At 24.7% G+C, this 7575-nt stretch overlaps 1 long non-coding RNA gene across 1 annotated transcript; it reads right to left on the reverse strand.

Annotated features, from left to right (window-relative positions):
* Window positions 1–4706: 4706 nt before the first annotated feature.
* On the reverse strand, window positions 4707–6760 carry LOC136076598 (uncharacterized). The gene is made up of 2 exons (XR_010636414.1): window positions 6188–6760; window positions 4707–5592 (listed from the first exon to the last, which is right to left on the reverse strand). It is a non-coding gene; the product is annotated as an uncharacterized LOC136076598 (long non-coding RNA).
* Between the last annotated feature and the right edge of the window lie 815 nt (window positions 6761–7575).

A 7575-nucleotide genomic window follows, 5' to 3' on the forward strand; every position in this document is an offset into this window, starting at 1 on the left:
TTGCATCATGACAAATTTAAGAAGAACATGGGTGTTTGCTCCGAGGACCAAGGCGAGCATTTTTATTAAGATATATTAGACTTAGATTGATAGAATTGATAGATTGTTAAGTGCTTTTGTTTTCATTTTTATTTCTTCATATGGACAAGCTTCGTTGGTTATCACCAATAGTTTGGTTAAAAAACTACTAAAAGCTTCGTTTGTATTATGAAAATTATAGACATCATTCCAATTTTCTATAACTAGTTTATTCGATAGTTCATTTGTATTAGTAATGGCTACGTTTAAGCTACGCTTTTTTAAATATAAAAATGTACATTATATATACAAATATATAAAAAAAAAGATAGATCCTCAATTTCTAAATTTGGGCGGCGCCCAAATACGTTCAACACAGTCGAAAAAGGTCTAGAATAGCTCCTGATATATATATATATATATATATATATATATATATATATATATATATATATATATATATATATATATATATATATATATATATATAAATCGGACTTTACTGTAAGTTTTATAAAAGATAAGCCATATAAGATAAAATAATATCCAAAATAGTGGTAGATTTGTCAATATATGCAAATAAAAATGTCTATAAACATTTCTGAAAATATTAGATTTTGTAGTTATGAATTTTTTGCAAGCAATTTCTTAGGTTTTTTCTAGAAAGATTTTTTTTATAACACATACGTATTATGAAAACTTTGGTTTCTTATCTCCATATTTCCATATTTTTAGTTAAGAAAATGTATGTATGTCAATAAAACAGAATTATTCATTAGAAAGTATTAATAAAAAATTAAAAAAACCACAAAACATAGATCAACCAAAATATAGAACTTTTTTATGGAAGTCTTCTCCATCCAGTTCCCCAGGTACTACATTTTGGTCTCATTATTATATAATTTTAGGGTGTTGGTTACCTATATGCTTTATTAGTTCCAGACAAAGATTTGAATCATTATTTCAAATGCAGGAGTATTCTTTTGAGATTTAGATGACTTTAACAAACTGTGTGAGACAAACAGCACACGTTTTATATAAATAGCTCGCAATTTTTACACAATTTATCAGTCTTGCTGATTTCAGCGGTTTTTGTTGAAAATTTGTAAACATTTTTATAATTTAAAAAAGTTAATTTTTAAACAATAATTTTTTTACTTTGTCAAACCCCCCAGAAGTTCTAAATACCATAAATGGTGTTTTATTATGTATATCTAACTATTGGAAAAGAAAAATCAGACCTGGGGAACAACTTACCATGGCTGTCAATTGTTATGGCAAACAATGATCCCAACAATGATAAGATATATATATATATATATATATATATATATATATATATATATATATATATATATATATATATATATATATATATATATATATATATACAGAAGGGTTTGTTATAAATTTGAATTGCAAACATTTTTATAGATTTTAAGTCTCATAATCCCAATTAAATCTGAACTTTATCAAACCATCAATGCTGTCTATTCCGTTAGTTTCAACTCCACTTTTGAGAGCTGCAAACTAGATAATATTTATTCTGTATTAGTCTGGTTATAGCATAATATTTCTAAATTAGAGATTTTGAAAAATATGAATGATGAAAAAATATGAAAAATATGAACTTGAAACATGAAAAAATATGATCCATACATTGTTTAAAGCATTGAACAAGTAAATTTTTTTTAATGTTATTTTATTCATTCATATTTTTACTTTTATATAAAAGATGCCTTAGGTAAAATAGTTTGAATTTATATGACTAATGTTTGTGACTAATATAGACAAAATGTGGTAGTCATATAGTGATGGAAGGGTCACCTTGTAAGCACGAAGTTCCGAGTTTGAACCCACCACGTCCCTGGTTCGCTCTTGAAAAAAGCTTAAAATTCTAATTTAGGTTAGGATATGTTATACACCCTTAGTAAGGTATAATTTTCTATCTTCTGAGGTAACAAATATATTAAAAACTTATATACTACGGGTATATCACATATTCCTAAAAAATGTAGAAATTTCTCCCTTTTTTTTTAGTGTTGAACCGCACTCAACTTGTTCTTTAGCACAACGATTTTATACGTCAAGGTTTGTATTTCGAAGTTAAAGAGTTGAGAGAGGGTTGTAATTAAAGGAAGTAAGTAGCCTGCTAAAACAATTGTAAAATGTGTTCTACAAAATAGAGTGCTCAGTCTTCTTAAAAGAACAGAGCAATTATAAAGTAGTAGAAAACACTTAACAAAATTTTTTTCACTGTGTTTTATCAATAAAGACTCATCAAAAATAAATTATCAAATTGATAAAACTTCAATTTATACCAAAAATTAAATTACAGGAAATCGGAAATGTCCTAACAACTGTAAATTTCCACACAACTGTGGAATATGCTGACTCTATTATAAAAAGAATTCTTTAGAATTGATTACTTTTGCTTTTTAAAAAAATATTTTTTACAAAGGGGGGGTTTAATGTAATTATTATTTAGCTCACTTATTTTGATAGTTTTCATTTCATAGGAGAAACTTATTTTTGTGACTGCATTTAGAAACCAATTCCGATTTTTTGTTTAATAAGCATTCTTGGTTTGCATATGTAACAATTTCAAATTTTTCTTGTAGACATAGTATGCATTTTTTGGAAATATTGTTATATGCAGGCGCTGTTTTAAGGATGGACCAATTCAGTATAAAATCATCAATATTTTTATCTTTTAATTCCAATATATATTTTGACAGTGGTGAATAAACCACTTCCACTCATTGGACAATTGTTTTTTTGTTTAAAGTTACAATTTTCAATAGTTTTTTCATTTAGGATTTCTTTTTTGTTTAACAAAGCATTATTGTGACCTTTTATAATTCTTTCCATACTTTTTGTGTAATTGTAGCTAACTTTAATTTCGATTAAAAATTTTATGTAATTTATTAGAGGGCGGGAAATATAGACTAACTTTAAAAACACTTTTTCTATGTTAGTTGAAACATTTTTGCTAAATGATAAAATTTTGGGGGTTGAACCAAATTACATTTCTAGGTCTATTTCGCTTTTTTGTATTCTTTTTTTCAGGGTCAAATTTTAGTTCAAAATTTTCGAAACCAATTTTTAAGGGCATCTTCAAATATTTTAGAGGAATTGAATACATTTTCATTAAAGGAGTTTTGGTTTAGCCTGTTATTAATTGAAATCAGAATTTGTTTTAGAATTTGGGTGGATGATTTGAGTTAATATTAATATGCAGTAAATAAAGTAATGTATTTTTACAATGTTTTATTACAGGAATTGTTTCTTCAGGAATAACTGTGTGGCTTTTCGCAAATGCAATTGTTTTATCTAAAATGTCTGCAGTTATTGAGAGGTAAATATCAAAAAAAATTTAAATTAAAAAAAGAATCGAACTTTTTTTTGTGTAGAAAACTAAGTAGAATAGATTTAGAATTGATTACTTTTGCTTTTTAAAAAATATATGTTTTATAAAGGGTTTAATTTAATTATTATTTGAGCTCACTTATTTTTATAGTTTTTTAGGAGAAAATTATTTTCATGCCTGCATTTAGAAACCAATCCCGATTTTTTGTTTAATAAACATTCTTGGTTTGCATGTGTAACAACTTCAAATTTTTCTTGTAGGCATAGGATGCATTTTTTGGCAAAATTTAAAGAAAATCTACTTGATGTTGCATGAGTGATATATTTTTATTTATATTATATCCTATATTTTTTTAATATTATAATTGTTATTGTAACTTATTATTTTGTTTAACTATGATTTTTACTTTTCATTTTATTTATAAATACTTATATTTTAAACATTACTTCTATTTTTAGCAATAATTCATATTTAACATATATATGTTTTGGATTCGTATTACTAAAGTAATTTTATTTACTTTAAGATAAAACATATTTGTTTAGAATTAATTTAAGATAAAACATATTTGTTTAAAATTACTTTAAGATAAAACATACTTGTTTAGAATGACTTGAAGATAAAACATATTTATTTAATATGCATTTTTGAAATTTCGGAAAGAGATGCCTGTTATCTTACAACATTCAATTTGTTTTCCTTTGTTAAAACAGTTATAAAAACTGTTGTATTACAATATATAACAATAGTGTATAAAAAATAAAATGTTGACTTTAAACTGCAAGTAGTCGGCAAAGATATTGTGACACAAAGATTACCATAAAACATATAAACGAGGTCGGCGATTTGGCGACCTCGCTCAAACTTTATAGTCGGCAATCAGGTCGACATTGAAGAATGATATAGTAATATTTTAAAATGCTGTTTTCCAGATTGTTGAAAGTTTTTATTTATGGGTTAGGAAAGAAAAACAACTCAACTTAAATTTCAAATGTTAAGTAATAGGATTTAAAGCTCTAACCCATTTTCCAATTTTTTCTAACAATTAACACAATTTTAATTCCTAACACTAATAAAACTATAAGAAAACTTATTTTCAATAAAAAAAATTAAGAAACGTTTAAATATCAATTATCATTGCTAAACTGGAGGCATATAAATTTTAATAAAGACATAAATGTAATCTATAATAAGTTCTTTAATCGACTCTTCTCGGTGTGTGATGCATATTTCCCCGTTTCCGAAATAAAACCAAAAACCTTAAATAGTCCTTGGATTACCAAGGGTCTTCAAAAAATCTTCAAAAATTAAACAAAAATTGCATATTAAATAATTAAAAACAAAATCTCATGCTAATTTACGCACATATAAAAACTACAAAACTCTATTCTAAAAAATTCGTAAAAACCTGAAAAAAAATTATTACTCTAATCTAATTACTAAATATAAAAATGACTCAAACAAATATGAAAAATATTGAAAGAAATAACAGGGAAACAGAAAACCTGCTCAAATTTCCTTCCGAAAATGATTAAAATAAACAATGTATGCGTATATTAACCAAATGAAATAGCGAAAGAGTTTAATAAATACTTTACTGATATCGGAAGTAGGCTGGTTGATAGGATTCCTTCTACAAATATTTCCTTAAACAACGAAGGGTTTTCCTTGATTTATTAAAAATTGCCAAAGTTATCCCGAATTATAGAGATGGAGAAAAATCAAAAGTCAATAATTATCGCCCTATTTCTATCCTTCCTACGTTTTCAAAAATATTTGAAAAAATCATCTTCGAAAAAAGATACAACTACCTGATTTTAAATAATTTACTATATAAAAATCAATTCGGTTTTAAAAAGAATAGTTCAACTGAAATAGCCATTATTAAGTTTACACGTGAAGTCTCAAATTCTTTTGCTAAATCGCAGTATACACTTGGTGTTTTTGTCGATTTGTCAAAGGCTTTTGATACAGTCAATTGTGATATCTTTCTTAAAAAACTTGAGTTCTACGGAATAACTGGTAAATTGATCAAATGGTATAAAAGCTACTTGTCAAATAGAAAGCAATTCGTCTACCACGGAGAAGAATTGCTTCCTATTGATCTTCAAAATAAAACATTAATTGAAATAAAATTTGGTGTTCCACAGGGTTATATTCTTGGTCCACTTCTCTTTTTAGTATACATCAACAATCTAAATAATCTAAAAAAATCCTTGAACCTTAAGACCATCATGTTTGCAGAAAATACCTATTTATTTTTATCAAACAAAGACATAAACAAACTTTTTTAAATATGAATAAAGAACTTATACAAATTTCTACATGGTTTAAATGCAACAAACCAGCCTAAAATATTGACAAAACAAAGTGGATCCTTTTCCACTTCTCAACAAAAAAAAGTTTTTTGCCTTATGATTTACCTAAACTTTATATTGATGAAGTAAAAATAAACAAAAAAAATTCCGTTTTAAAATTCCTAGGTAGTTATCTTGACGAAAATATGACATGAAAAACTCATATTGATTATATATCAACAAAAGTTGAAAAAAGTATTGGAATCCTCTATAAGGCCAGAAATTATTTAATTAAAAATAATTTAAAACAACTATACTACTCATTTATTCATAGCTATATAAACTATGCAAATATTGCCTGGGGAAGTACAGGTAAAAGTAAATTACAATGTCTTTACCGCCATCAGAAACATGCAATGCGAATAATACATTTTTTAAATCGTTTTTCAAATACAAAACCTTTATTAAAAGATATAAATGCATTAAACGTTTATGAACTTACCTTGTATAATACTTTATGCTTTACGTTTTGTCGTATCAACAACCCTTTATTAAATGTTTTTAAAGATCTATTTACCTGTAAAGTAAAGAATAAATATAGTTTGCGAAATAAAAACAATTTAAAAGAACCTTTTTGTCAAACAAAGTTTAATCAATTTTGTATAGATTATTGAGCATCTTATCTCTGGAATAAAATTTTCCAGCCTAATTTTGATTCATCCGTCACTTTTTCTGTTTTTAAAAACAAGTTAAAGAGTATTGTTTTTTTCAACGGATAATATATTAAAACATTTTTGAGATATTATTTTAACCATTTATTGTTACAAATGTTTTAGATTGTTATTTTGTTATAAACTACCTGTATTATTTTAAATTATATTTATATTGTAATTTTTATATGGTTCTGGCGACAAGATTGATATGATCTTCTTCCAGATTCCAAGTTTATATGTCTATATTACATGTAAATTATGATATGTAAATACTGTAAATTAAAAAAAAAAAAAAAAAAGAATTTAAAAATACTTCAACACAAAAACAAAAAAAGTCAAAAATTTCATCTATAAACAGCAAAACCCTGGTATAAAATTTTGGGAGAGTTACCTTTCTTTTTTTCTTTTTTTTTTTTTTGCTTCTTTTTCTCTAAATCTAGAAATAAATTAAACATGAAAAAATCAAAACAAATAAACATACAAAACGATTAGAGTTTTTATAATTATATTTTATCAGATAAAATGAATAAAAAACGATTGATAAATATATTAATCGTAAATACAATTTTCGAGAAGTTAAAAGTTTCAAAATCTTGTATATTTTAACAGTATAACACCGCAAGCATCAGTTTTTTTTTCTTTACATTTAGAATATCTTAGTTATTTGAATTTTATATTATACCTGAGTTTATATCATTTTACTTTAATATTCCATTATATTTATAATACATACTATATTTATATGTTATTATATTTGTATATACTATATTATTAGATTTATATACCATTATTACTATAAACCGTTTATATACATTTATATAATATTTATCATTTTATTTATTATTAGCAAAGGTACTTTTAATTAAAAGAGTGCAATAAGAGTTGAATTTTGTGCTACAACTTTTGAAATTCTGTAAATTTCTGTAAAGAAATAAAAGAAATATACAACAATAAAATTCTCGTAAATAAAAAATACCAATAAACAAAGCAACTAAATATTTATTATATACTACATTAAATAGTATTAATTTTTTATACATTGATAAACTGTATATTTTATACCGCGCTTCTTTTATTAAATAAAAAAATGACTGTAGAAAGATACATAACAATACTGCGAACGACTCTTTTATTGCCACGTATAAAGAAAGATTAGATCATAAATTTTTTGTAATTC

Source organism: Hydra vulgaris, chromosome 02, assembly GCF_038396675.1.
Source record: "Hydra vulgaris chromosome 02, alternate assembly HydraT2T_AEP".
Taxonomy (NCBI): domain Eukaryota; kingdom Metazoa; phylum Cnidaria; class Hydrozoa; order Anthoathecata; family Hydridae; genus Hydra; species Hydra vulgaris.